Raw genomic sequence first — 22,314 nt, 5'->3', positions numbered from 1 at the left:
CTGGGCCAAAGGCAGGCGCCAAACCGTTGCGCCACCCAGGGATCCCCTTGATATGTATTTTTATTATAACATTACCACAAGAAAATGAAGTCAAAAATACCCTTCCTGTGCTTTGTACAGGAATGAAATTATAGCTTAACTTGGGAAAGGCTAATGGCTTCCTCTTGTTTCTGGTTTATTAGGTTTCTTTACCACCTATAGTTCTCCCCACTATCTCTCTAACCTATGAAAAGAAGAGGCTGTTTGTTTACTTTTAATATTTCCTTTTTAATTTTCCCCAAGAATTTTTAAAATTAATAAAATAAGTTTTATATTAATCAGAAAATATAAAAATCACCATGTTAATTATTGCATTGGCAATAATGTCACCACTTCATGGTACATGTGTCACACTATGTAAAGACACATGTTTAAAATGTGTTTCTAAGAGTGCTAATAATACCTTGAATCAGAGCAGTATTTCAGTGAGTGAATGAATTCACCACACTATGCTGTAGATAGTATGCTCTGTAAAGTCACATGTATAAAAAGATATTCCTAAGAGTACTAGTTGCATGTGAGCATCAAGAGAGTGTTCTCTCAGTGGAAAAAATGTGTTCACCACACTGTGGTGCATGTAGCATACTCTGTAAAATTACACATATAAAAGATATTTCTAAAAGTGTTAGTTGAAAAATAACATCATGCTGAGAAGGTTATAAAAACTTCTCTGGGATAAAAGGTGTCAGGTGATCATCATAAAAAAAAATGAAGATAAACCTATATAATCGTGTCCAAAGAAAATGATCCCAAACCTACCCCTATCAGACATAATCATTGCATACATTTTATTAAATACCCTTCTGATGTCTCTTTATGAATGTGAACATTTATCTGAAACTTGGCATTTTACATAAATGAGGTAACACTTACATGCTGTTCAATAACTTGCATTTCCCCCTCAGCAATTTCAACATCTTTCTGCAAGAAACCTACATTATTTTAATGACCGTATTTTATTTGATCTTTCCTATTGGTGGACATTTAAATTGCTTCCAGCTATTTCCTCTCATGGATCATGCTTCAGTGAATATCCTTATGCCTTCATCTTTTTGCCCTGTATCGCTACCTCTTAGGGTAAACTTCTTTTTTTTTTTTTTTAAGATTTTGTTTATTTATTCATGAGAGACACACAGAGAGAGAGAGAGGCAGAGACACAGGCAGAGGGAGAAGCAGGCTCCATGCAGGGAGCCCGATGTGGGGCTTGATCCCAGGACTCCAGGATCACGCCGTGGGCCGAAGGCAGGCGCTAAACCACTGAGCCACCCAGGGATCCCCTCTTAGGGTAAATTTCCAGAAGTGAGGTACATATTTATACAGATTATAAAGCTGCCCTTAAGAAGGTCATATATGTGTATGTTCCCACCTACAGTATCTGATTTGTAAAACAGTTTTATTGAGTTTGAGGAAATCACTCTTTCTCGATCTTTCCAATCTGGTGGTTAAAAATAACATCCCCTACCCCCTTTTTTTGGCATTCTTTTATCTTTATTAGCCTTTGAATGTATTTTACTTTTTTAGATTGACTTCTCATTTCTATCTGGACTTTATATTAGAGTAAGGCACAAGAAGGGATCCAGTTTTCTTTTTCCAAGTAGGTTGCCAGTCATCTCAGCAGTCATTACTACTAATACATTACTACTACTAATAACATTTTCTTTCTTCATCAATTCGAATCTTTAGAAGTAAGTGTAAGAAAAAAAAAGTGTTGATTGGAAGGTTCTCTCTTCTATTTCTCAGTGGAGTACACAAGTTTCTCTGGAACCACTCTGTCTAGTATGATAGCCACTAGCCACAAGTAGCTAATGAGCATCTGAAATGTGACTAATTTGAATTGAGATATGCTCTAAGTAAAATATACACTGGATTTCAAAGACTTAGTTTTAGAAAAAGGTAAAATATCTCACTAGTAATTTTATTTTCATGGTAGAATGATAATTTTTTGATACATTGGATTAAATAAAATATACTAAAATGAACTTCACCTCTTTCTTTTTACCTTTTGAATGTGGATGTTAAAAAATTTTTTGTGTTCTTTTTGTCTTTTTTTGTTTTTGAAAATTTTAAGTTACACATGTGACTCATATTTCTATTGGAAAGCACTTTTCTAGAATAGGAATCCACAAACTACCTGCTTTTATGTGGCCTGTAAGCTAAGGATGGTTTTTATATTTTTAAGGGTTGTAAAAACACACATGCAAAAAGAATGTGTAACAGAGACTATATGTGGCCCTCAAATCCCTTTGCAAAAAGTTTGTTGCCTCTTGCCTTAAAATAGTCTTTGAAGCTGCTCATGCAGCTTCTGAGACATCCAGTGACAAAGGAGGTCAGTTTATTTTAGAGGAAGTATATATATTTGCTAGACCTAGCTAATTTTTAAGTTTTGCTTTACAGTGGAGTCAAATGCTTCCCTGCAATCTTTACCTACTGATCAATTGTATCCTATAAAGTAAAATAGAATAAATCATCATTGTGACATCTGTCTCTTGGTACTTAAAGGACTATTAGTTTCTCTTTAAGACTTCTCTTTCCAAAGATAAATATTTTCACTTCTCACAGTCACACCTTATGTCTAATGGTTTCTGTATCACCATTCATTTGTCTGCCTTTTCTGCATATATATCATGTTTACAATATCCTACTCAAATTTGTTACTAAATATTGAGAAAACATTTGGGTTGGTCTGAGCAGTAGAAAGTTTAATAGTTCTGTTAACTCCATGGTTTAGGGTACCAATCCTATATAACAGCATAATATATAACTATAGAACATTAGATCTGATGTCTTTATTTTACACCTGAGATAAAGTGTTGAGATGGGCTAATGACAGCAAGGCCAAGAGGAGAATCTAGATATCCTGATTTTGGTCTACAGGCTTGCATCCTTGCAGAGCAGATTGCCTTTCTGTGATTAGGGGTTAGGCAGAGAAATAATTATTATACTGTTGACTCCTGTTGTATTTTGGCTTCCAGCTAAAATCTAAACCTGGTTTACCTGTTTTGAAAGGACCTAAAGAAATTTGGTGTTATTCCAAGATTGAAGTACCTTTGAGAATCCATGCCCATTGCTTTGAATGTTGGGAACATCTCAGAAGTTCACCCCAACTATTCTGTGCCTTCTTAATAATGCCTCTTTGTGGTATTTCTTCTTCTCTTTAAATTCCTTAGGTTTTAATTCAGGTCCATGCCTTCTTGGTAATGCCCTTCATTCTGAATATATTTTTCTTTAGGTTATCTTAGGTTGGCCATTGGGTACAATTTGTTTGGCTCTACATTTTGGCTTATGTATAAGTAGAAAGGAACCATCCACTATTGTGTATGTGTATGTGTAAGCAGAAATGAACCATCCACCATTGAGCCTGTTGGCCTTTTTCTCAGAAAGTATATGTCTAATGAAATACAGATTCATTCATCTGGCAAGTTCACCTGTACAGATATAGAGTAGGGTTTGTAACACCATGACCATTTCAATGGACTGTGGAGAATTTAAAATCTATGTAGAGAAACAGTGACCAGGTACATCAGTTGTCCCTTTAAGTGTTGTCAGGCCAACACAATGGGAGGTAATGGAGTCTGGGGCTTTCTCCAGCACAAAGACCATTGAGGTATTTGATCAGCTATTTGAGGATCTGCAAAGTCCTGTGGATCAGTTTGTTGGTAGGCCACAAGCAGGTGATTGCTTCATGTTCTCTAGAGCACCACTGGGAGCATGAAAGGTGGAGGAAGACATGGAAGTCAGAATGTGTGTTTTCATAATTTGGTCTCATACCTCATAACTTATAGTCCTGTGGGGGAAATAAGAAATTAGTTAACTAGTCAACAATGAACACAATTACAAACTGTAATAGTTCTGGAAAGGATAAATTGAGAGTCCAGTGACTCTAAAAAGGGGGCATCAATTTAGAGTGAGGATGTGGAGAAAGCTTCTCTGAGAAGATGACAGTTAAGCAGACCTGAAAATTGAGAGGAGTTAGCGAGAAAGTTAGGGAAGCAGATTCCAAGTGGAGGAGTACCGTATGGAAGGACTGAGTATAAAAGGGTTTTAGTCCATTTGAATAAATGAAATGTGGTTGGAATGTTAGGAGAAAATGATGCAAAAGAAAGAGCCTTGAAACAGTAGGATTTATTTTTCTTCCTTAAATTGATCATCCCCCAGAGAAAGTAGACATGAAGGCATTTGTGTAGTGTTTGTATTTGGGGTGGAAGAAGAATCGAGTTGGGTCAAATAGAAATATCATTTTTAAATACTTTCAAATAGGGGCACCTGGGTGACTCAGTGGTTGAGTGTCTGCCTTTGGCTCAGGTCGTGATCCTGGAGTACTGGGATTGAGTCCCACATCGGGCTCCCTGCGAGCAGCCTGCTTCTCCCTCTGCCTATATCTCTGCCTTCTCTCTGTGTCTCTCATGAATAAATAAGTAAAATCTTTAAAAAATATATTTTCAAATAGCTATTGATGAAATTGAAGCAAAGTGTTGATGATGAAAAGAAATCCAATTCTAGCCAAACTATTGAGGAAAAGTTTTCTGGGATTGTCTTTGCATACTTTTTAGTTCTGGAATAGCAGAGTTAAAATTGTGAGGTCTGGAAAGAGAGGTTCTTCCAAGTCTTAGGGCATGAACCCAATCCCACATTTGTACAGAATAGTAATCAATGTCACTTATGTTTATAATAGCTGGGTGCAGGTAATTTAAAGATAGTTATTAAAAAAAAGATAGTTATTGAAAAGGGATGGTGAGAGAACAGAATAAATACAGAAGGCTTAGGTCCTGATGCAAGTGACTGTGCAGCATTGGGAATATTAATCCATCAAATATTTGTTGCTTGTCAATCTGTAGAAAAGCCCGTATTTGGCCTCATGGAGGATCTAGAAAAGATACCATCCTTGGTTTTTGGTTTTGCAGTTTCCTAGAGGAGACATGGAAACAGATGTTAAATATTAAGTAATGGTAAAGAGCATGGATTCTGGAACTAGACCTGCTGGGCTCCTCTACCTATTTGTTGTATGACCTTAAGTTAGCTGTTTAAGCTTTCTGTGCCTTAGTTTGATCACTTGCAAAGGAGGGATCCTGATACTACCTACTTCAGAAGGTCATGATGATTGTGGGGTGATCAAAGCAATCCCTGAATATGGTAGATATTATGAATGATACTGTTATTTTTATTAAAATACAAATAAATTTATGCTCAATGACAAGTGAGTAAAAAACATTCTATGCATGCAGAAGAGGAACAGATTCCTGTGGGCTGTGCAAGACCTTGATCTTCAAAGCTAGGCAAGAAAAGAATATGCAGAAATTGCAGGGGGCTGGAATTATGATAGGTACGATGGCTAACACTTACTGAAGGCTTGCCATGAGCTAGGCATTGGTTTACTATTTTCTAAATCATATTTAGTCTTCCCAACTGCACAAGGTAGGCACCCTTAGTATTCTTATTTTATATAGAAGAAGAAACATATTTAGAAGAGGGCAGTTTGTCCATGGTCATGTGTTAAATGCTAGAGCTGGGATTTGAGCCTCAGAGTCCAAGGATCTTAAATATTGTACTCTACTATTCTCATTTGGGAATAAGGATAGCCCAGAGATAGATGGCAAGCCTAATTAAGGCAGGATTATGTGGTAGTCTGACTGCCAATCCTAGGACTTAGACTGAGTAACCAGTGATCAAGAAGAAAGGCTCTGGAACAAGCTGCCTGGGTTGGATTCCTGTTCTACTACTTGCCATATCTGTATCCTTGGGCTGGTTATTTTCCTAAATCTCTCTTTTTTTAAATCTACAAAATGGAAATAAAAATAGTGTCTAATTCTCGTTTGTTATGAGGATTAAATAAGAAAATGCATATAGAATACTTTCCTTTTTAAAAATATTTTATTTATTTATTCATGAGAGACACAGAGAGAAAGGCAAAGACAAGGCAGAAGGAGAAGCAGGCTCCCAATGGGGAGCCTGATACAGAACTTGATCCCAGGACTCTGGGATCACAACCTGAGCCAAGGGCAGACACTCAACTACTGAGCCACCCAGGTGCCCCTAGATACTTTCGCAGTACCTAGATATCATTGAAGCCTTTTTTTTTTTTTTTTTTTTTAAAGCAAGGGATAGGTGGTTGAGTTTTTTTAATTTGTTTTTGGTGTTTTAGCCAGGATCAGAAAAACTATTTAGGAATTTTCTGTAATCAGGTTTATAAGCAATAATAAGGACCACAAAGGCCTAAGATATTAGTGTTCAGATGTTACTAGGACAGAGGCAGTAAGAGACCAGTGGTTCTGAATGAGAGTAGATCATGATGGTAGTAGACTTTGATGGTAGTGTTGCTTAAAATCACTTACACTGAACGGGAGGGTCTTGGTACTGTTGAATGTAGGGGAGTCAACTGAGAGAAAACCATTTGATGTAGTTAGGATTTGATTAAAGACATGTAGAGTTTGGTGTGTCCTCACATCTGGAAATTACTAATGGGCAATGAGATTGTAGTTAGGTAGTTTGGGGAAAGAGACTGGGGCTGAAGACATACATCTCTTGAGAGTCATCTCAAGAGGGAGAAGAAAATGATAAACAGATAACAAGTAAATGTTGTTAGGATCCAAAAGGAAGAAGAGAACATGTCAGTAGAGAGGTGGGTAGGTGAAAGACTGGGAGTATGTTTGTGGCCTTGAAGGCTAGGGAAGATAGCTTCAAGAATGTACATCAGCACCATCACATATTGCAGGGTTACTGAGAAGATCTCTATGGAGGGGTGGTGGCTGGCTAGCTCAGTCAGTAGAATTGGTGACTCTTCATCTTAGGATCATGTGTTTAAGCCCCATATTGGGTGTGGAGATTACTTAAAAACATTTTTTTAATTAAAAAAAAATACCTCCATGGAACAGAAATGATGTAGCCCTCTTGTCAACTACATGATCACAGGAATTTCTATTGTTATCTTAATTCTAGGTGTTAGTATTGTAATAAAGTAGGAAAACCAGAACAAAGAAATCTAGTTTGCACTGAACATGTTATTTTATAAATAAGAGTAATCCTCTCTCCCCAGCAGAACCAACCATCATTTTTTTGTTTCCTTCCAGTCTCTGTTCATATATATCCTTTGGGCAGGGTGTGTTTTTATAGCAGAAATACAGTTTTCTATCCTCCTTCTTCTCTGCCATGTTACTACATAATTTTCATATTTTTCAAGAGTCTGCCTAATCTATTGTTACACCTTAATTTATTTGCTTGTTGGTCACATAGGCTATTATAAATAATACTCCTTTTTGTTAGTATATCCTTGTATATGGCTTTTCCTTTCATAGTATTTTCTTTAGGATAGATTGACAGAAGCTTAACTAGAGTTAAAAGAAATGAAAATCTTAATGACTCCAGATTTGATATCATATGGCTTCCCAAAGCAATTTTCTTTATGAAGTTTATGCTAATTTGGACATCTGCATGCAGCATGGTTTTTGCTTAGTTCCAAATTAGATAGATGGTACATTGCAGCTGTGGACTTACCTTCTGCCTGTGGGTTTGGAATGTAATGGACCCCCACAGAAGCCAAAAACCACATTGGTATGAATCTTCTGCTGGAAGCATTTAAACCTTTCCTTTCGTATCAAATTTGTTCAATCTTTGGTGTTCTTTGGCATCATCTCCTATCATTCTCTCTCTTACCCACTCTGGCCACACTGACTTCTTTGCCATTCCTTGAGGTTCGCTCAGGCCTTTCAGGGTCTTAGTACTTCCTTTTGTCTCACACTGACTTCTTTGCCATTCCTTGAGGTTCGCTCAGGCCTTTCAGGGTCTTAGTACTTCCTTTTGTCTGAAACCATTTTTTCCCAGATTTCTGAATAGATTGCTCATTTCTTCCCTTAGATGACGTCTACTCACATGTCACCTTAATTAACAGAAGGATCTTTCCTGATTTCCTTATCTATCCTCTTCTAGACCCTCTTACCCTCATTTTATTCCTTTTTTACTCCCATTTTATTTTTCTTCAAAGTACTTCTCATGACCTGAAAAACTTACATGTTTCTCTGTCTGTTTTGTAGACTGGAATGTAAGTTTTATGAGAGTAGGATATTTTTATGTTTTATTCACTGCTCTATGCCTGGCTCCTTGCATGTCTGCCTCAGTGGCTGACCCTCAGGTATTTGTTAAATGAATGAATTTTTATCTTGGCAAATGATGAGTTCACTATATTGCTCAGAGAGTAAAAGTCCGTCACATTTTAAAGCTGGGAAGTTGGGATGCCTGGGTGGCTCAGTGATTGAGAATCTGCCTTCAGCTCAAGGTGTGATCCTGGGTGCAGGGATTGAGTCCCACATCAGGCTCCCTGCGAGGAGGCTGCTTCTCCCTCTGCCTGTGTCTCTGCCTCTCTATTTCTCTATTTCTCTCTCTGTCTCTCAGGAATAAATAAATAAAATCTTTTAAAAAAAATAAAGCTAGAAATTTCCTTACAGATCATCTCATTTTAATATAATCTTTATTTTAAATTAAGACTCAAAGAGGTGAAGTGTCTTTTCCTAAAACCACATAGCTTTTATCAGTATGGCTGACCAATAGTTTATGCTGTTTTACCTGGTGAATTATAAACGAAGTAGTTTTTATTTGTTTGACTAGTGTATATCATTTTTGGGAAAGGAATATGAGTTTAAATATAAAATCTGATAAATTATGCTGTTATTTACAAGACTGGATTTTATATAAAAATTAGCAACTTAAGTTATGTGACCTGTGGGATACCTTCACAGCTATTTAAAAATCAAAGTGGTCCTTGGCTTTTTCCTGAATCCTTCTGTTCTGTTGGCTATGCTCACATACAAGGGGTTTCTCCAAGCGTTGGTTTCGGCTGAGGTTGTGGGTCTGAGCTGCCCTTTTGCTGTGGCTGTGAGCATGGGATTACATCCCAAATAGCTTAACCCTGGGAGTCTGCCCCTTGGGTGATGCAGTGTCCTGCTTTGTAATTGAGTTCTTTGACTACAAGGATCAGAGGTTCTCTTGTACTACCTCAAATTGGGGATGTGATTATGAATGACAAGGAGAGCCCCCAAATAGCTGTGGTAGAACCAGATATTGTGGAGGTATCATGCTAGGGGGTGGCTGAAGGGATTCAAACAGTGGGAGCTATTAATTCTTCATTGCAGTATTCCAGCATTATCGTGATTCAGCTCTTCTCTGCATGATTGTTCTTCCAGTGGGAAAATTGTTTACACATTTCTACTTGAATTCCAGAAAGAGAGAATCTGATTGGTCCAGTTCATTTTTTAACACCTAGCTGAGACATAGGCCATTTTAAAGACAGTGGCCGTAGAATCTTGACTGTTTAGTAAAGAAACACATTAGTTCTGCTTCCTTGAATGTGGGGCAGTGAATGTCACTACTAGGAAGATAAGTTGGACGTGACAAGCTTTTATGATGATAGGTATGTTTATCATAGCCTCCTTCCTGGAAGAATATCCTATGTCCAGAGTTGCTGTCACTAGAGCTACAAAATTGTCTGTCCACCTTTAGCCTTCTACCCCTCATTTTGTACTAAGCAGCTGTTCTTGAGACTGCCAGCAATATCACCTCTTGTGAGGGGGTGGGCACCAGGATGAAGAACTGGCATCTCCTGGCTAGTCAGTACAGCTGTACTACCACAATTGGCAGAGACTTCTGGGACAAAGGTAAGGACCGCAGCCAGCTGCAGATGTTGGACCGGAGATGGACCACGTGGCTCTGAAACCGTGTTCAGAAGTTGGTGATGCTGGCAGCAGAGTGGAGGAGTCCGTCTCAGCCCACTTGGGCAGCCACTTTCAGTTCTGACAGTCCAGGGCCACAGGATTCAGGTGCCCAGCCGGCTGAACAGGAACAGTAACAGGCATGCAGATTTTTGCAAGAATAACCCATGCCTTTCGATCAGATGACTGCCACTCACCTTGAGTAAAGAGTTTGTTTCTGAGTTGCTGTTTGTTCTGGTGATTATGTATTTCTTCTGAGCTAGCCAGGTGGCTTGCTGGTCCTTGGGACCAAGGTCATGCAATTTGGGAAGGATATACTTACCAGCGTGGTTTGTGAACCTGGCACAAGCCAGGCCACATGGGTTTCAGATGAACTTTGAGGCAGCAGCTACAGAGATACTGTTTGAAGAACAGGAAAGATTACTTTCAATGGACATAAATAGGTCATTGTGAAGCTGCATAGGCTGGATTTGTGGCATTTATTTCTTTTTCCTTCAGTTTATCTGAATCTGGCCTTGGAAAGGAAAGTTTTCAAACTTCACATTTTTTTCCCCTTGTAATATAACTTGAATGGAAATAAGTCAGTGTTGTTTTAGGCCCAGATTTCAAGTTTTTCTACTTTCTGAGTTACATAAACTGATCCAAGTTGGGAAACTAAGGGTTTTAGCCCATACCTAACCTTTTGCTGTTTATAAGCTATTGAATAATACTTTGCCTTAAAATTCAGGTCCTGGTTTATCAACTAATATTTAGTTGATTGAAGGTTTCATTCTCAGGAAGGATTTTCTTATAAAAAACATGGAAACTGTATTGCAGGGCAGCAAGAATGGGCTTTTTTTGTTTTGTACTGTTTTGACCTACTACTACTTTTATTTTTTATTTTTTTTAAAGATTTTATTTATTTAGTCATGAGAGACAGAGAGAGACAGAGACACAGAGTTACGGAGACACAGGCAGAGGGAGAAGCAGGCTCCATGCAGGAAGCCCAATGTGGGACTCAATCCCAGGACTCCAGGATCACGCCCCAGGCCAAAGGCAGGCGCCAAACCACTGAACCACCCAGGGATCCCCGACCTACTACTACTTTTAAAAGTTTAGCATAGGGATGCCTGGGTGGCTGAGCGGTTGAGCGTTTGCCTTCGGCTCAAGGATGATCCTGGGGTCCTGGGGTCGAGTCCCGCATTGGGCTCCCTGCATGGAGCCTGCTTCTCCCTCTGCCTGTGTCTCTGCCCCCTCTCTGTGTCTCTCATGAGTAAATAAGTAAAATCTTTAAACTCTAATCTAACCTAATCTAATCTTACCACAAGGGTGCCTGGGTGGCTCAGTGGTTGAGTTTCTGCCTTTGGCTCAGGGTGTGATCCTGGAGTCCCAGGATTGAGTCCCACATGGGGCTCCCCAGAGGGAGCCTGCTTCTCTCTCTGCCTATGTCTCTGCTTCTCTCTGTGTCTTATGAATGAATAGATAAAATATTTTTTAAATGTTTTAAATAAAATAAAAGCTTAGCACAGCCTCAGTTTAAACTGTTTTATTAAACATCTCTCTTCTGCATTGTATTAAAGGTGAACTGTAAGAATGAGTGTTTGATTTCAAAGCATTTGTAGTTTGAGGGACTGTATAGAAAGGAGTAGGCAGAGGAATGTACAGGTGACAATACAGAGCCTGAGCAGCCACATAAATAACAGAGGCATACTCTGTCATAGCAGTACCTGTGTGTGCTGTGTCCAGGCAGAAGTGCTATGAATGGGGGAGATGCTTATTTAATGTAAAGAAGCCAAAGCACCTCTGACGAGAACCTTCTTTAGAATAGGGTAGTTCACAGGAACTGAAATGGAAGGTGCAAATTTGACACGCTGAGACAGAGTGAATGTTTTAGCAGAGGGGTAGATTGGGCCAGGACTTGCTGGCAGGAATTGAATGAGCAAGTGAGACCAAGAGAGGATATTTTGCTTGAAAGGCTTAGAATGGGAAACTGAGAGGATCTAGTGAAAATTTTGAGATCTGAGAACAAAGACTTGGGTTGTCTTTCAAAATAGAATGGATAGTTTTAGTCAAGGCTTTAGTCTTGTGAAGGAGAGATGGTGGCACAGAGAAAATCTATTGGCAGCAGCATCAGGAGCTCATCAGAGGAATATTAAAGTACAAGAAGGAGGAGAAATTAGATTGTCAAAGTTCAAGCACTGTACAAGCAGGTTTGGACTAAAGCTTCATCTGTAGGGAAGTGTCTATTAGGTTAAAAGTTGTTTGATGCTGAACAAGGGAAAGTAATAAGCAGTGAGACAAGAGCTGGATATTTGTGGACTCATGTGGACAGCAGTTACTAGCCATGTGACACTGAGCAAGTTATTTAATCTCTGAACCTCAGTTTACTCATCTGAGTTAATACTACTCATTGGGTTCTTAAATGGATTATGTGAAACAGGGCACATACATTAAAACCACAAGGTCTTTCTGGGCAAAGAGAATAATATATTATTCCATTCTCTAAAGAGCTATTTGGTACTTTTAAAGACCCAATAGTTTTGGTTTTTTTAAAAAGATTTATTTATTTATTCATTCATTCATTCATTCATTCATTCATGAAAGACACAGAGAGGCAGAGACACAGGCAGAGGGAGAAGCAGGCACTTTTTCTGTCAAATAATATACTGTCAAATAATATTAGTGTCCTTCCCCCTGATGAAAATGTAATGCTCAGTAATAATAAAACTGCCCAACTAGTTTGGCCAGTTTCCTCCCACACCCTCAGTCTGGTCTCAGTTTTCATGGTCAGGTGCTTGTTAGAACTGACTGTGACTAGAACTGACAGACTGGCCGACTTCACAAGGACCTCTTTATGTAGGAAATGTGAGGTTACATAAACAGAGCAATTTTTAAGCCCAACACCCCAGGTCACTGCTCTGGACACAGGAAGTAGATTGCCAATTTTCAACTCTGAGGTGGTTCTACCCATCAGTCTTGGTATCTAGTCCATTCCCACCTTCCCCACCCCTGCCTCCCAAGCCAGAAGTTACTAGTGCAATAAAAAAAAAACACACACACACACAAAACAGACTAGACCAAAATGTTTGAGCTTCATCTGTATTTAGTAAATATAGTCAAAGAAATATATTTAGTTCTGAATCCATGGGAAACGTTCAGGAATCCATGGATTTGGGTAGTATCTGCAGAGACATCTCTACATCTTATCTTAGGCTAATCCCTTCCCTTGGAATGTCCTCCATTTTTTCACTTATGTCATGCCATTAAGATCTGTTACCACCTACAGAAAGACTTCCCTGATTTTTCTATCCATGTCTTCTTCACTGAAAGATCTGTCTTCTTTCTATGAAGTTCAACTTTTACAAGTACTTAAAAAAATACTTCTTAGAATCCTTAATGTGTTCCTATATTAGAGTTCTCTATATATTTATTCTTCATTACTTTCTTGTACTAGCTTATAAATTCCTTAAGAATAAAACCTTGTTTATGTTAGTATTCTTCTGCAGTGCCTAGAGCACATAGTAAGTGTTCGGTAAATTTTGGAAATCGGATGTTTTCATCCAAGAGGGAAAATGAATAGGGAATCCAGTTCAGAGACCTACAGTGTTCTCTAGGCAGCAGGCAGGAAATTGATGGGTGCTTCAGCTCTCCTCGTCCACTGCCCCCAATCCTATACTCTTAACTAATGAACTCTAGTCTCTGTTTTCCAAATGAGCCAAACTTTTGACCTTCTGTGCCTTGGCCTGTACTCTTTCCTAAACTTGGAATGCCTTTACTTACTGGAAGACTAAGTATCCTCCAGTTCATATATGGCCTTTGTTCTGTGGCTTTTCCTGATGTTTGGACATCTCTGCTCCATTTGTCTCTCACCAGTGCTCCTAGGAGGACACACCCCCAACACCACACTCTTCATAGTGTACTTTAGTCATTTATTTAAAGGTAGGATTTTTCCAGGACTTGGCTTCTTCATCTTTGTAGCTTCATTGCCTAGCTTCATGCTTTGTACCTCATAAATATTTTTGGTTCCATTGAATTGAATCCAAAGACAAAGACTCCTGAGGCAAACTAGGTAAGTCTTCTGACCTGAGAGCCAAGGTTAGTGAGAATGTTTGGAACAGACTTCTGTGCCAAAAAAATGTCTGAACTCAAACAGGTCTGGCTGGACAGGTGTCCTTCAGGTCTGTCTAGGAAGGTCACAGGAAGTAAGGGAGCCTGGATTTTGTGCAAGGAGAGAGGTTTTGTGTGTGTGTGTATACACAGACCATGGATTTTTCCTTCTGGGGCTGATCTCAATCGAAAGTGGCTGTCCCTTAGGTCAGCTACTGTTTTATGAATATAGCAATGGTTTGGGGAACAGCCCTACAAGCTGGAATTGTTTTCCCATTGTAGTTGATAATAGAAACATATAAACCACTAAGAGCGTTAGTTGATTTTAAGAACTATTGGATCTGGGCAGCCCGGGTGGCTCAGCGGTTTAGCGCCACCTTTGGCCCAGGGAGTGATCTGGAAATTTGGGATTGAGTCCTATGTTGGGCTCCCTGCGTGGAGCCTGCTTCTCCCTCTGCCTGTGTCTCTGCCTCTCTGTGTCTCTCATGAATGAATGAATGAATGAATGAATGAATGAATAAATAAATAAATCTTAAAAAAAAACTATTGGATCTTTAAAAGTACCAAATAGCTCTGTAGAGAATGGAATAATATATTATTCTCTTTGCCCAGAAAGACCTTGTGGTTTTAATTTTTTCTCTACAAATTTTTATTTTTAAAAATTTCAAACCTACAGAAAAACAAATCAAAACCATGTTGAGATACCACGTCACACCTGTCAGAATGGCTAAAATTAACAACATAGGAAACAGATGTTGGCAAAGATGCAGAGAAAGGGGAAAACCCTCTTACACTGTGGTAGGAATGCAAACTTGTCCAGCTACTCTGGAAAATGGCATGGAGGTTCCTCAAAAAGTTAAAAACAGAACAACCCTATGACCCAGCAATTGCACTACTAGGTATTTACCCAGAGGATATAATAATACAGGTTTGAAGGGATACATGCACCCTGATGTTTATAACAGCATTATCAATAATAGCGAAACTATGTAAAGAGCCCAAATGTCCACTGAGTGATGAGTGGATAAAGAAGATGTGGCATATATACATAATGGAATATTACTCAGCCATCAAAAAGAATGAACTCTTGGCATTTGCAACAGTTGGGTGGAGCTAGAGTATATTATGCTGTGCAAAATAAGTCAGCCAGAGAAAGGCAAATACCATGTGATTTCACTCATATGTGTAATTTAAGAAACAAAACACGGGGTAGCCCCAGTGGCTCAGTGGTTTAGCGCCACCTTCAGCCCAGGGTGTGATCCTGGAGACCCGGGATCGAGTCCCACGTCCGGCTCCCTGCATGGAGCCTGCTTCTCCCTCTGCCTGTGTCTCTGCCTCTCTCTCTCTCTCTCTCTCTCTCTCTCTCTGTCTTTCATGAATAAATAAATAAAATCTAAAAAAAAAAAAAAAGAAAACAGATGAACATATGAGAAGGGTAAGAGAAGCAAACCATAAAAGACTCTTAACAATAGAAAACAAACTGAGGGTTAATGAAGGGGGATAGGTTAAATGGATGATGGGTATTAAGGAGGGCACTTGTTGTGATGAGCCCTGGGTATTATATGTAAGTGATGAATCACTAAATTCTGCTGAAACCAGTATTACACTATATATTGACTAGAATTTAAACAAAAATTTGAAACAAAAATTCAAACCTACAAAAAAGCTCTAAGAATAATGCAACAAACACCTATATAGCCTTCTAGATTCACCAGTTATCAGGAGTTTGCCACCTTTGCTTTCTCTCTTTTTTTTCTCTGTGTGGTGTGTGTATGTGTGTGGTTATTATTTCAGAGTAAGTTGTAGACATTAAGACCCCTCACTCCTAAGTGCTTCTGCATGTCTCCTATGAAGAAAAAATATCCAGATTGTTCTAGTTCTGTCTTTTAGAGATATTTTTTTAAAATCCAGGATCCAAACATGTGGCCTTAACATCCAACTTTAATCTTGTATTTAGTTGTCATATCTCTCTACTGTCCTTTAATTTAATTTAGACCACTTCCTAGGCTTTTTATCTTTTGTATCACTTGATGGGTCCATGTCAGATGTTTTATAGAATATCACTTAATTTGGAATTATCTGATTGTTTCCTCATAATGAGATTCAAGTAAAACAGTGTTGGCAGGAATAGTATGTAGATGATGTGCTGCATTGAGGAGGACATAGTACAGGAGGCATGTTAAGTTTACCCTGTTGTTGGTGATGTTAAGTTTGATCATTTGGGTAAGGTGTTATCTGCCAGATTCCTCCATTTTAAAAGTACCTCTCTCTCCCTTTGCAAATACTGATTAATCTCTGAAGTGATACTTTAAGAGTATGTTAAATATCTTGTATCCCCTTCCAAAATTCACCGATTGGTTTTAGAATCCATTGATGATTCTAGCTTAAGTCGATTATTACTGTGATGATGATACTCATTTTATTTTTTTAAATTTTTGTTTATTTATGATAGTCACACACACAGAGAGAGAGAGAGGCAGAGACATAGGCAGAGGGAGAAGCAGGCTCCATGCACCGGGAGCCCGACATGGGATTCGATCCCAGGTCTCCAGGATCGCGCCCTGGGCCAAAGGCAGACGCCAAACTGCTACGCCACCCAGGGATCCCCGATGATACTCATTTTATTAAAATCTTATTTAGTGAGATATCTGCTTTTTCAGTCCCTTGAGTACCTTTATTCTAAATACATCACTTATGGGGCACCTGAATGGCTCAGTGGGTCTGACTCTTGGTTTAGGCTCAGGTCATGATCTCACAGTTGTGGCATTGAGCCCCATGTTTGTTTCAGATTCTCTCTCCCTTTCCCTCCTGCTCACGGTCTCTCTCAAATACATATATACATACATACAAATATACATACATACAAGATAAATACTAAATAAATAAATAACTTAGAAATACATTGAAAGCCAATAAGCATCTTTAGTAAATATGACAATTTGATTGACCTTAATAAAACTGAATCTAAACTTCTGATGATTTTGAAATTCATCATTTCTTCTTAAAAATAGTTTTGTGGGCTTTAGAACAAATATATCTGCACAGGCCTTAAATTGTAGCACTAAAGCACAGATGACCATTTTATGCTTCTTAAAACACTGTGAAAGTAACCATAAATAATAAGTAGGCAGTCCTCATTTGCTAATGATAATGAATTTTTTACCTCATCATTTTTAAGTGAGATAGTATAAGTGAATGTATTAAGAATGAGGGCTCTGGGGATCCCTGGGTGGCGCAGCGGTTTGGCGCCTGCCTTTGGCCCAGGGCGCGATCCTGGAGACCCGGGATCGAATCCCACATCAGGCTCCCGGTGCATGGAGTCTGCTTCTCCCTCTGCCTGTGTCTCTGCCTCTCTCTCTCTCTCTGTGACTATCATAAATAAATAAAAAAATTTTAAAAAAATTAAAAAAAAAAAAAAAAGAATGAGGGCTCTGTAAGCTGACCTAGGTTTTAATCCGAGTGTCCCTTAACCCCTTGAAGTTTCAGTTTCCTCATCTGTAAAATGAGAATAACAACCATATTTACCTCAGAATTACTGCGAGGATGAAAAGAGCTTGCAGATGTAAAGTGTTTATTATTAGCAAGGTGCCTGGCACACTGTAAGCACTTCATAAGTGATGTTGGTGGTGAAGTTGGTGGTGATGGTTATTTGTACTAGGGATCAAGTATTTAAAAATTCTAACATGAAAAATTATGTATTTAAGAGCTCAGGAAGCATTGTTTTTGACAGGTAGCCAAGAACATTTTGGAGGTTGTTATACTTAATGTGTTCTCAGGTATTAAGAGGGAAAAAAAATTGTTAATTAAATGTACCCTGCAAAAACCTGGCCAAATAAGATGGAATTATCCCAATTAAATCCCCCTCAACCCCATACTTCCTGTTCCTCTTCACCCCAGAGAAGTATGGTCAGTCCAGGCTTGTCAAAAAATCTCTCACTGTTTAACTCTTCCTCTCCAACCTATTTGGTACCAGTGGGAAAGCCAGCAATTTCCTGCCATCCATTGTACCTAACCCAGAGTCATGATGGTGATAGTGCTAAGAATTCCTGTTGCTTCCCCCAGAGCCCATAGTTCCACTCACAGACTGGCTCTGAGTTGAGGGCCTCCCATATCTCACCACATCGCTGAAGCCCCCTCACATTCCTCAGGTATGTGGGAAACAAGGTCACCATTTCTGAAACTGAATTTTTATGATCCTTTTTGTATCTTTTTTTTTTTTAATTTATTTATGATAGTAACAGAGAGAGAGAGAGGCAGAGACATAGGCAGAGGGAGAAGCAGGCTCCATGCACCGGGAGCCTGATGTGGGATTCGATCCCGGGTCTCCAGGATCGCGCCCTGGGCCAAAGGCAAGCGCCAAACCACTGTGCCACCCAGGGATCCCTCCTTTTTGTCTCTTACTGGATCAGAGGGCAATGGAGAACAGAGGGAGCTTATAATTTTTTGGTCAAGCGTTTTTATATACCTTTCAAACTAATAGAAGAACCTGCCACCAGAGTGACAGTTTGAGGAGCCCTATTTGTAAATATAATAGAAAGCTCCCCACAAGTGGAGGGAGGGACAGGGTCCCAGGCAAATTCCCTGTAGAGTACAGAGACCAGCACAGGATAGAGTTTGATGCCACCATCTGAGATCATGACCTGAGCTGAAATCAAGAGGTAGATGCCACCCAGGTGCCCCAATAGTAGGTTTTTATTTAAAGAATGTGTTAGAATAAGCAAATAATATCACATCTGATAATTCTCTCTCTTGATGGAAATGGCTAGTGATATATGAAATTAAAATATTAAATAAGGGGTGTGACTCAAGTTTAACAATTTCCCTTATCTAATGCTAAGAGGATGTTATTACTGAGAATGGCACCTTGCTGATCAGGAAGGGAGTAGAAATGACTTAGTATAAAAGATTATTTGTTGTAAGAGTTATCCTGAAGAAATTGGTAAAGTATTATGAGCCATTGCTTGGGAAAGGAGAAGTTGTTTGTAGATATTTTTCTTGGTAATAACATTTGTAGCAGGTTTTTGTTTCTGACTCCCCATTGTTTTTACTCTGTCTTATGTTACTGTTAACATTTATGGTTATAAGAGAGGCCTGATTAAAGATCTGCTTGCTTTTATGGTAACTACTCATCTGCTATGGGGAGATACTCTCCCTCTCCTCTGATGCACAAATTGAGCTTAGTGCTGGAATTAATGTGGAAGATTTCAGAGGATGGGCCACACTATGCCAGAAAATGCAGTCAGCCTGATGGCCTTCTGGTGGCAAGGAGCTGGAGAAAGCCCCAGCTCAATGTGCATACCCCATTTCCAGGCCTTTTTTTTTCTTTTTAGTTGGCTCTATGTCCAGCCTAGAGCCAACATGGGGCCTGAACTCAAGACCCTGAGATCAAGACCCAAGCCAAGATCAAGAGCCAGATAGCCAACCCACTGAGCCACACAGCTGCCCCTCCCCAGGCCTTTTTGATGTTCCTGTGCTTCATGTACGCAGATGAGGTCCTCTCCAAGAACAAGATATCCAGTGTGCCTCTGAGGACCTTTATAGACCATCTGTACCAGGGTGTAATGTGATGAGGCAGGAGGTTTGAGAGAACATGCTGAGACCTCCTCTTTGTGATTTGCGTTTTTTAACCCACTCATCTCTAATACTCACTTTGGCAAGTGGAATTAATATTCTCACATTAAATGAAAACACTGAGTTTTTAATATATTTCTTGGGGCTTGGTGATTGATACTATTTCCAATAGAGAAAGGATATGAAAGAATTACATTTTTTCTAGTTTTGTTGTTAGGTTTTATTTTTCTTGCCTTGCCACCTGCTGAATCCTTTGACCCATCTAGCCTGGGGGCAGAGCCCAGAAAACAGCTCTGGGTCCTCCCATGTAGGCAGCTTCCTTGATGTATCTACATACCCACTACTGTGGGCTTAGTGCTGTCCCGTTTGTGTTGACTTCTGCCTGTTGCATTGGCCACTCTTGGTTTGTCAAGTAATGGTTGATCTTTTTCCTTCTGTGTTTGTTTGGATGGTAGTGGTAGATCCTTCTTCTACAGTATTTACTTGAATACTTTGTATAGTAGACAAAAGGTTGAGAAAAAGGTTTTGTTTTGTTTTGTTTTTTTAAGTACCCATTATTCATTATCTACTGCTACTGTCATTATGTGTTGCCCAGGACTCCAAGAGTTTTGCTCTAGGCCAGTCAATTAACATCTTTGTTTGATGCATGAGAATCTTCTGAATATGGAAGTTCTTACTCTTCTCCACCATTTACACCTTTCTGGCATGCAGTGCATCAGAGTAGAACCATACTGGTGATATGTTTTTTTGAGGTCAGTAGCAGGACTGGGAGTGAGATGACAGCTGAGAGACTAAGCAAAACTAGACGGGTTGAATAGTCTAACTTAGACTAGCTTGTGATGGGCCTTTGCCCAGCTGCCATACATGAATGCTGATGTGACAATGGATGATAAAATTGGTCCCTGAAACATCTGTTGACCTATTTGAAGTCTTTACTGATTCTCTGAAGTCAGAGTCCTTGCTCCTCTGGGCTACCATGGCACCTTTTGTCTCCATGTATCTCTTTCAGCTTTGTAGCAAATAGTTCATTGTCTAAATGTCTGTTTCTTCTACCACATAAGGCTCATGACAGTAGGAACCTACTCTCTTCCATCTCAGTTTTCTCATAATCCATAGGTTGTGTCCCACTTGTAACAGTTGCTTCAGTAAATCTTACTGAATCAAAGTGAGCAAAGCTGCCTGTCTCCATGGAAGTTCTGCAGCTAGCCTCTGTTTATCAGTTGTATACTCTACCATGAGATAAGAGAGTATCCTTGGAGAAAGTAAGCATCATCATCAGAAGTAACATGTAAAAACACTAGGCTATTATTTTCTTTTTTTTTGGACAACTTTTCTTGGGATATAATTCACATACCATACAGTTTACCCGTTTAAAATGTAAAATTCAGTGGTTTTCAATATGTTCAGAGTTATGCCACTATCATTACCACAGTCAGTCTTAGAAAATACTCATCATCCCCAAAAAGAAGTTCTGTACCTAGTCTCCCCAGTCCTTAGCACTAGGCAATCACTAATCTATTTTTCTGTCTCTATAGATTTGCCTATTCTGGGCATTTTATATAAATGGAATCATATAATATTTGTGCCTGGCTTCTTTCACTTAGCATAATATTTTCAAGGTGCACCCATGTTATAACATGTGTCAAGCCTAAATCTTGATGGAAGCTGGGGGACAGATGATGTTTGTTTTTTGGGTAGTGATTGTGGCTCAAGCCAATAATGAGTTTGCCTGCTCTTATGATGACCGGATCTATAGGCATACCACAGAGATATTGTGGGTTTGGTTCCAGACCACTGCAATAAAGCAAATATTTTAATAAAGTGAATCAAGTAATTTTTTCCAGTACATATAAAAGTCATACATATAGTTTATACTATACTGTAGTCTATTAAGTATGCAATAGCATTATATCTTAAAAAACTGTGCATACCTTAAATAATAAAATATGCTGACCATCATCTGAGCTTTCAGTGAGTTATAATCTTGTTGGTGGAGAATCTTTTCTGTGTTCATGGCTGCTGACAGATCAGGGTTGTGATTGTTAAAAGTTAGGATGGCTGTGGTTTCTTAAAATAGTACAACAGTTAACTTTGCCATATCAGTTGACTCCTTTCACAAATGATTTTTCTATAGCATATAATGCTGTTTGATAGCATGTTACCCACAGTAGAACTTCTTTCAAAATCGAGGTCAGTCTTGTCAAACCCTGCCTCTGCTTTATAAGCTAAGTTTATGTAATATTCTAAATCTTTTGTTATCATTTCAACAATCTTCATAGCATCTTCACCAGGAATAGATTGCATCTCAAGAAACCATTTTCTTTACTCATCCATGAGAAACAACTCGTCTGTTAAAGTTTTATCATTAAAACTGGCTGAGATTACAGCCATTCAGTTACATCTTCAGGCTTCACTTCTAATTCTAGTTCTCTTGTTATTTCTATTTCACATCTGCAGTTACATCCTCCACTCGAGTCTTGAACCCCTCAAAGTCATCTTTAGGTTGGAATCAACTTCTTCCAAATTCCTGTCATGGTGATATTTTGACCTCTTCCCATAAATCATGATTGTTCTTAATGACATCTAGAATAGTGGATCTTTTCCAAAAGATTTTCAATTTACTTTGCTCAGATCCATCAGAGGAATCTGGCAGCTATAGTCTGATGAAATGTATTTCTTAAATAATAAGACTTGGTGGGGCGGGGGTGCCTGGCTGTTTCAGTTGGAGTTACGGGTGACTCTTGATCTCAGGTGTGGGGTTGAGGCCACAAATTTAGTAATTTCTAAATTTGTGGGCTCAAACAAATTTGGGCTCAAATTTAGTAATTTCTAAATTTGTGGGCTCAAACAAATTTCTAAATTTGTGGGCTCAAACAAACCCAACAGGGGTTGGGTGTAGAAATTACTAAAATAAGTTAATAAA

The 22,314-nt window shown here is 39.0% G+C and overlaps 1 protein-coding gene across 19 annotated transcripts in view; it reads left to right on the top strand.

The window, feature by feature from the left end:
* The window catches only part of CPEB3 (cytoplasmic polyadenylation element binding protein 3), a 195,916-nt gene that overhangs the window by 123,210 nt on the left and 50,392 nt on the right, over nucleotides 1-22,314 (top strand). The window lies entirely within an intron of this gene.

Source organism: Vulpes vulpes, chromosome 15 (genome assembly GCF_048418805.1).
Source record: "Vulpes vulpes isolate BD-2025 chromosome 15, VulVul3, whole genome shotgun sequence".
Classification (NCBI taxonomy): domain Eukaryota; kingdom Metazoa; phylum Chordata; class Mammalia; order Carnivora; family Canidae; genus Vulpes; species Vulpes vulpes.
The sequence above is the reverse complement of the archived record's forward strand: the minus strand, read 5'-3'. Positions and strand labels throughout refer to the sequence as shown.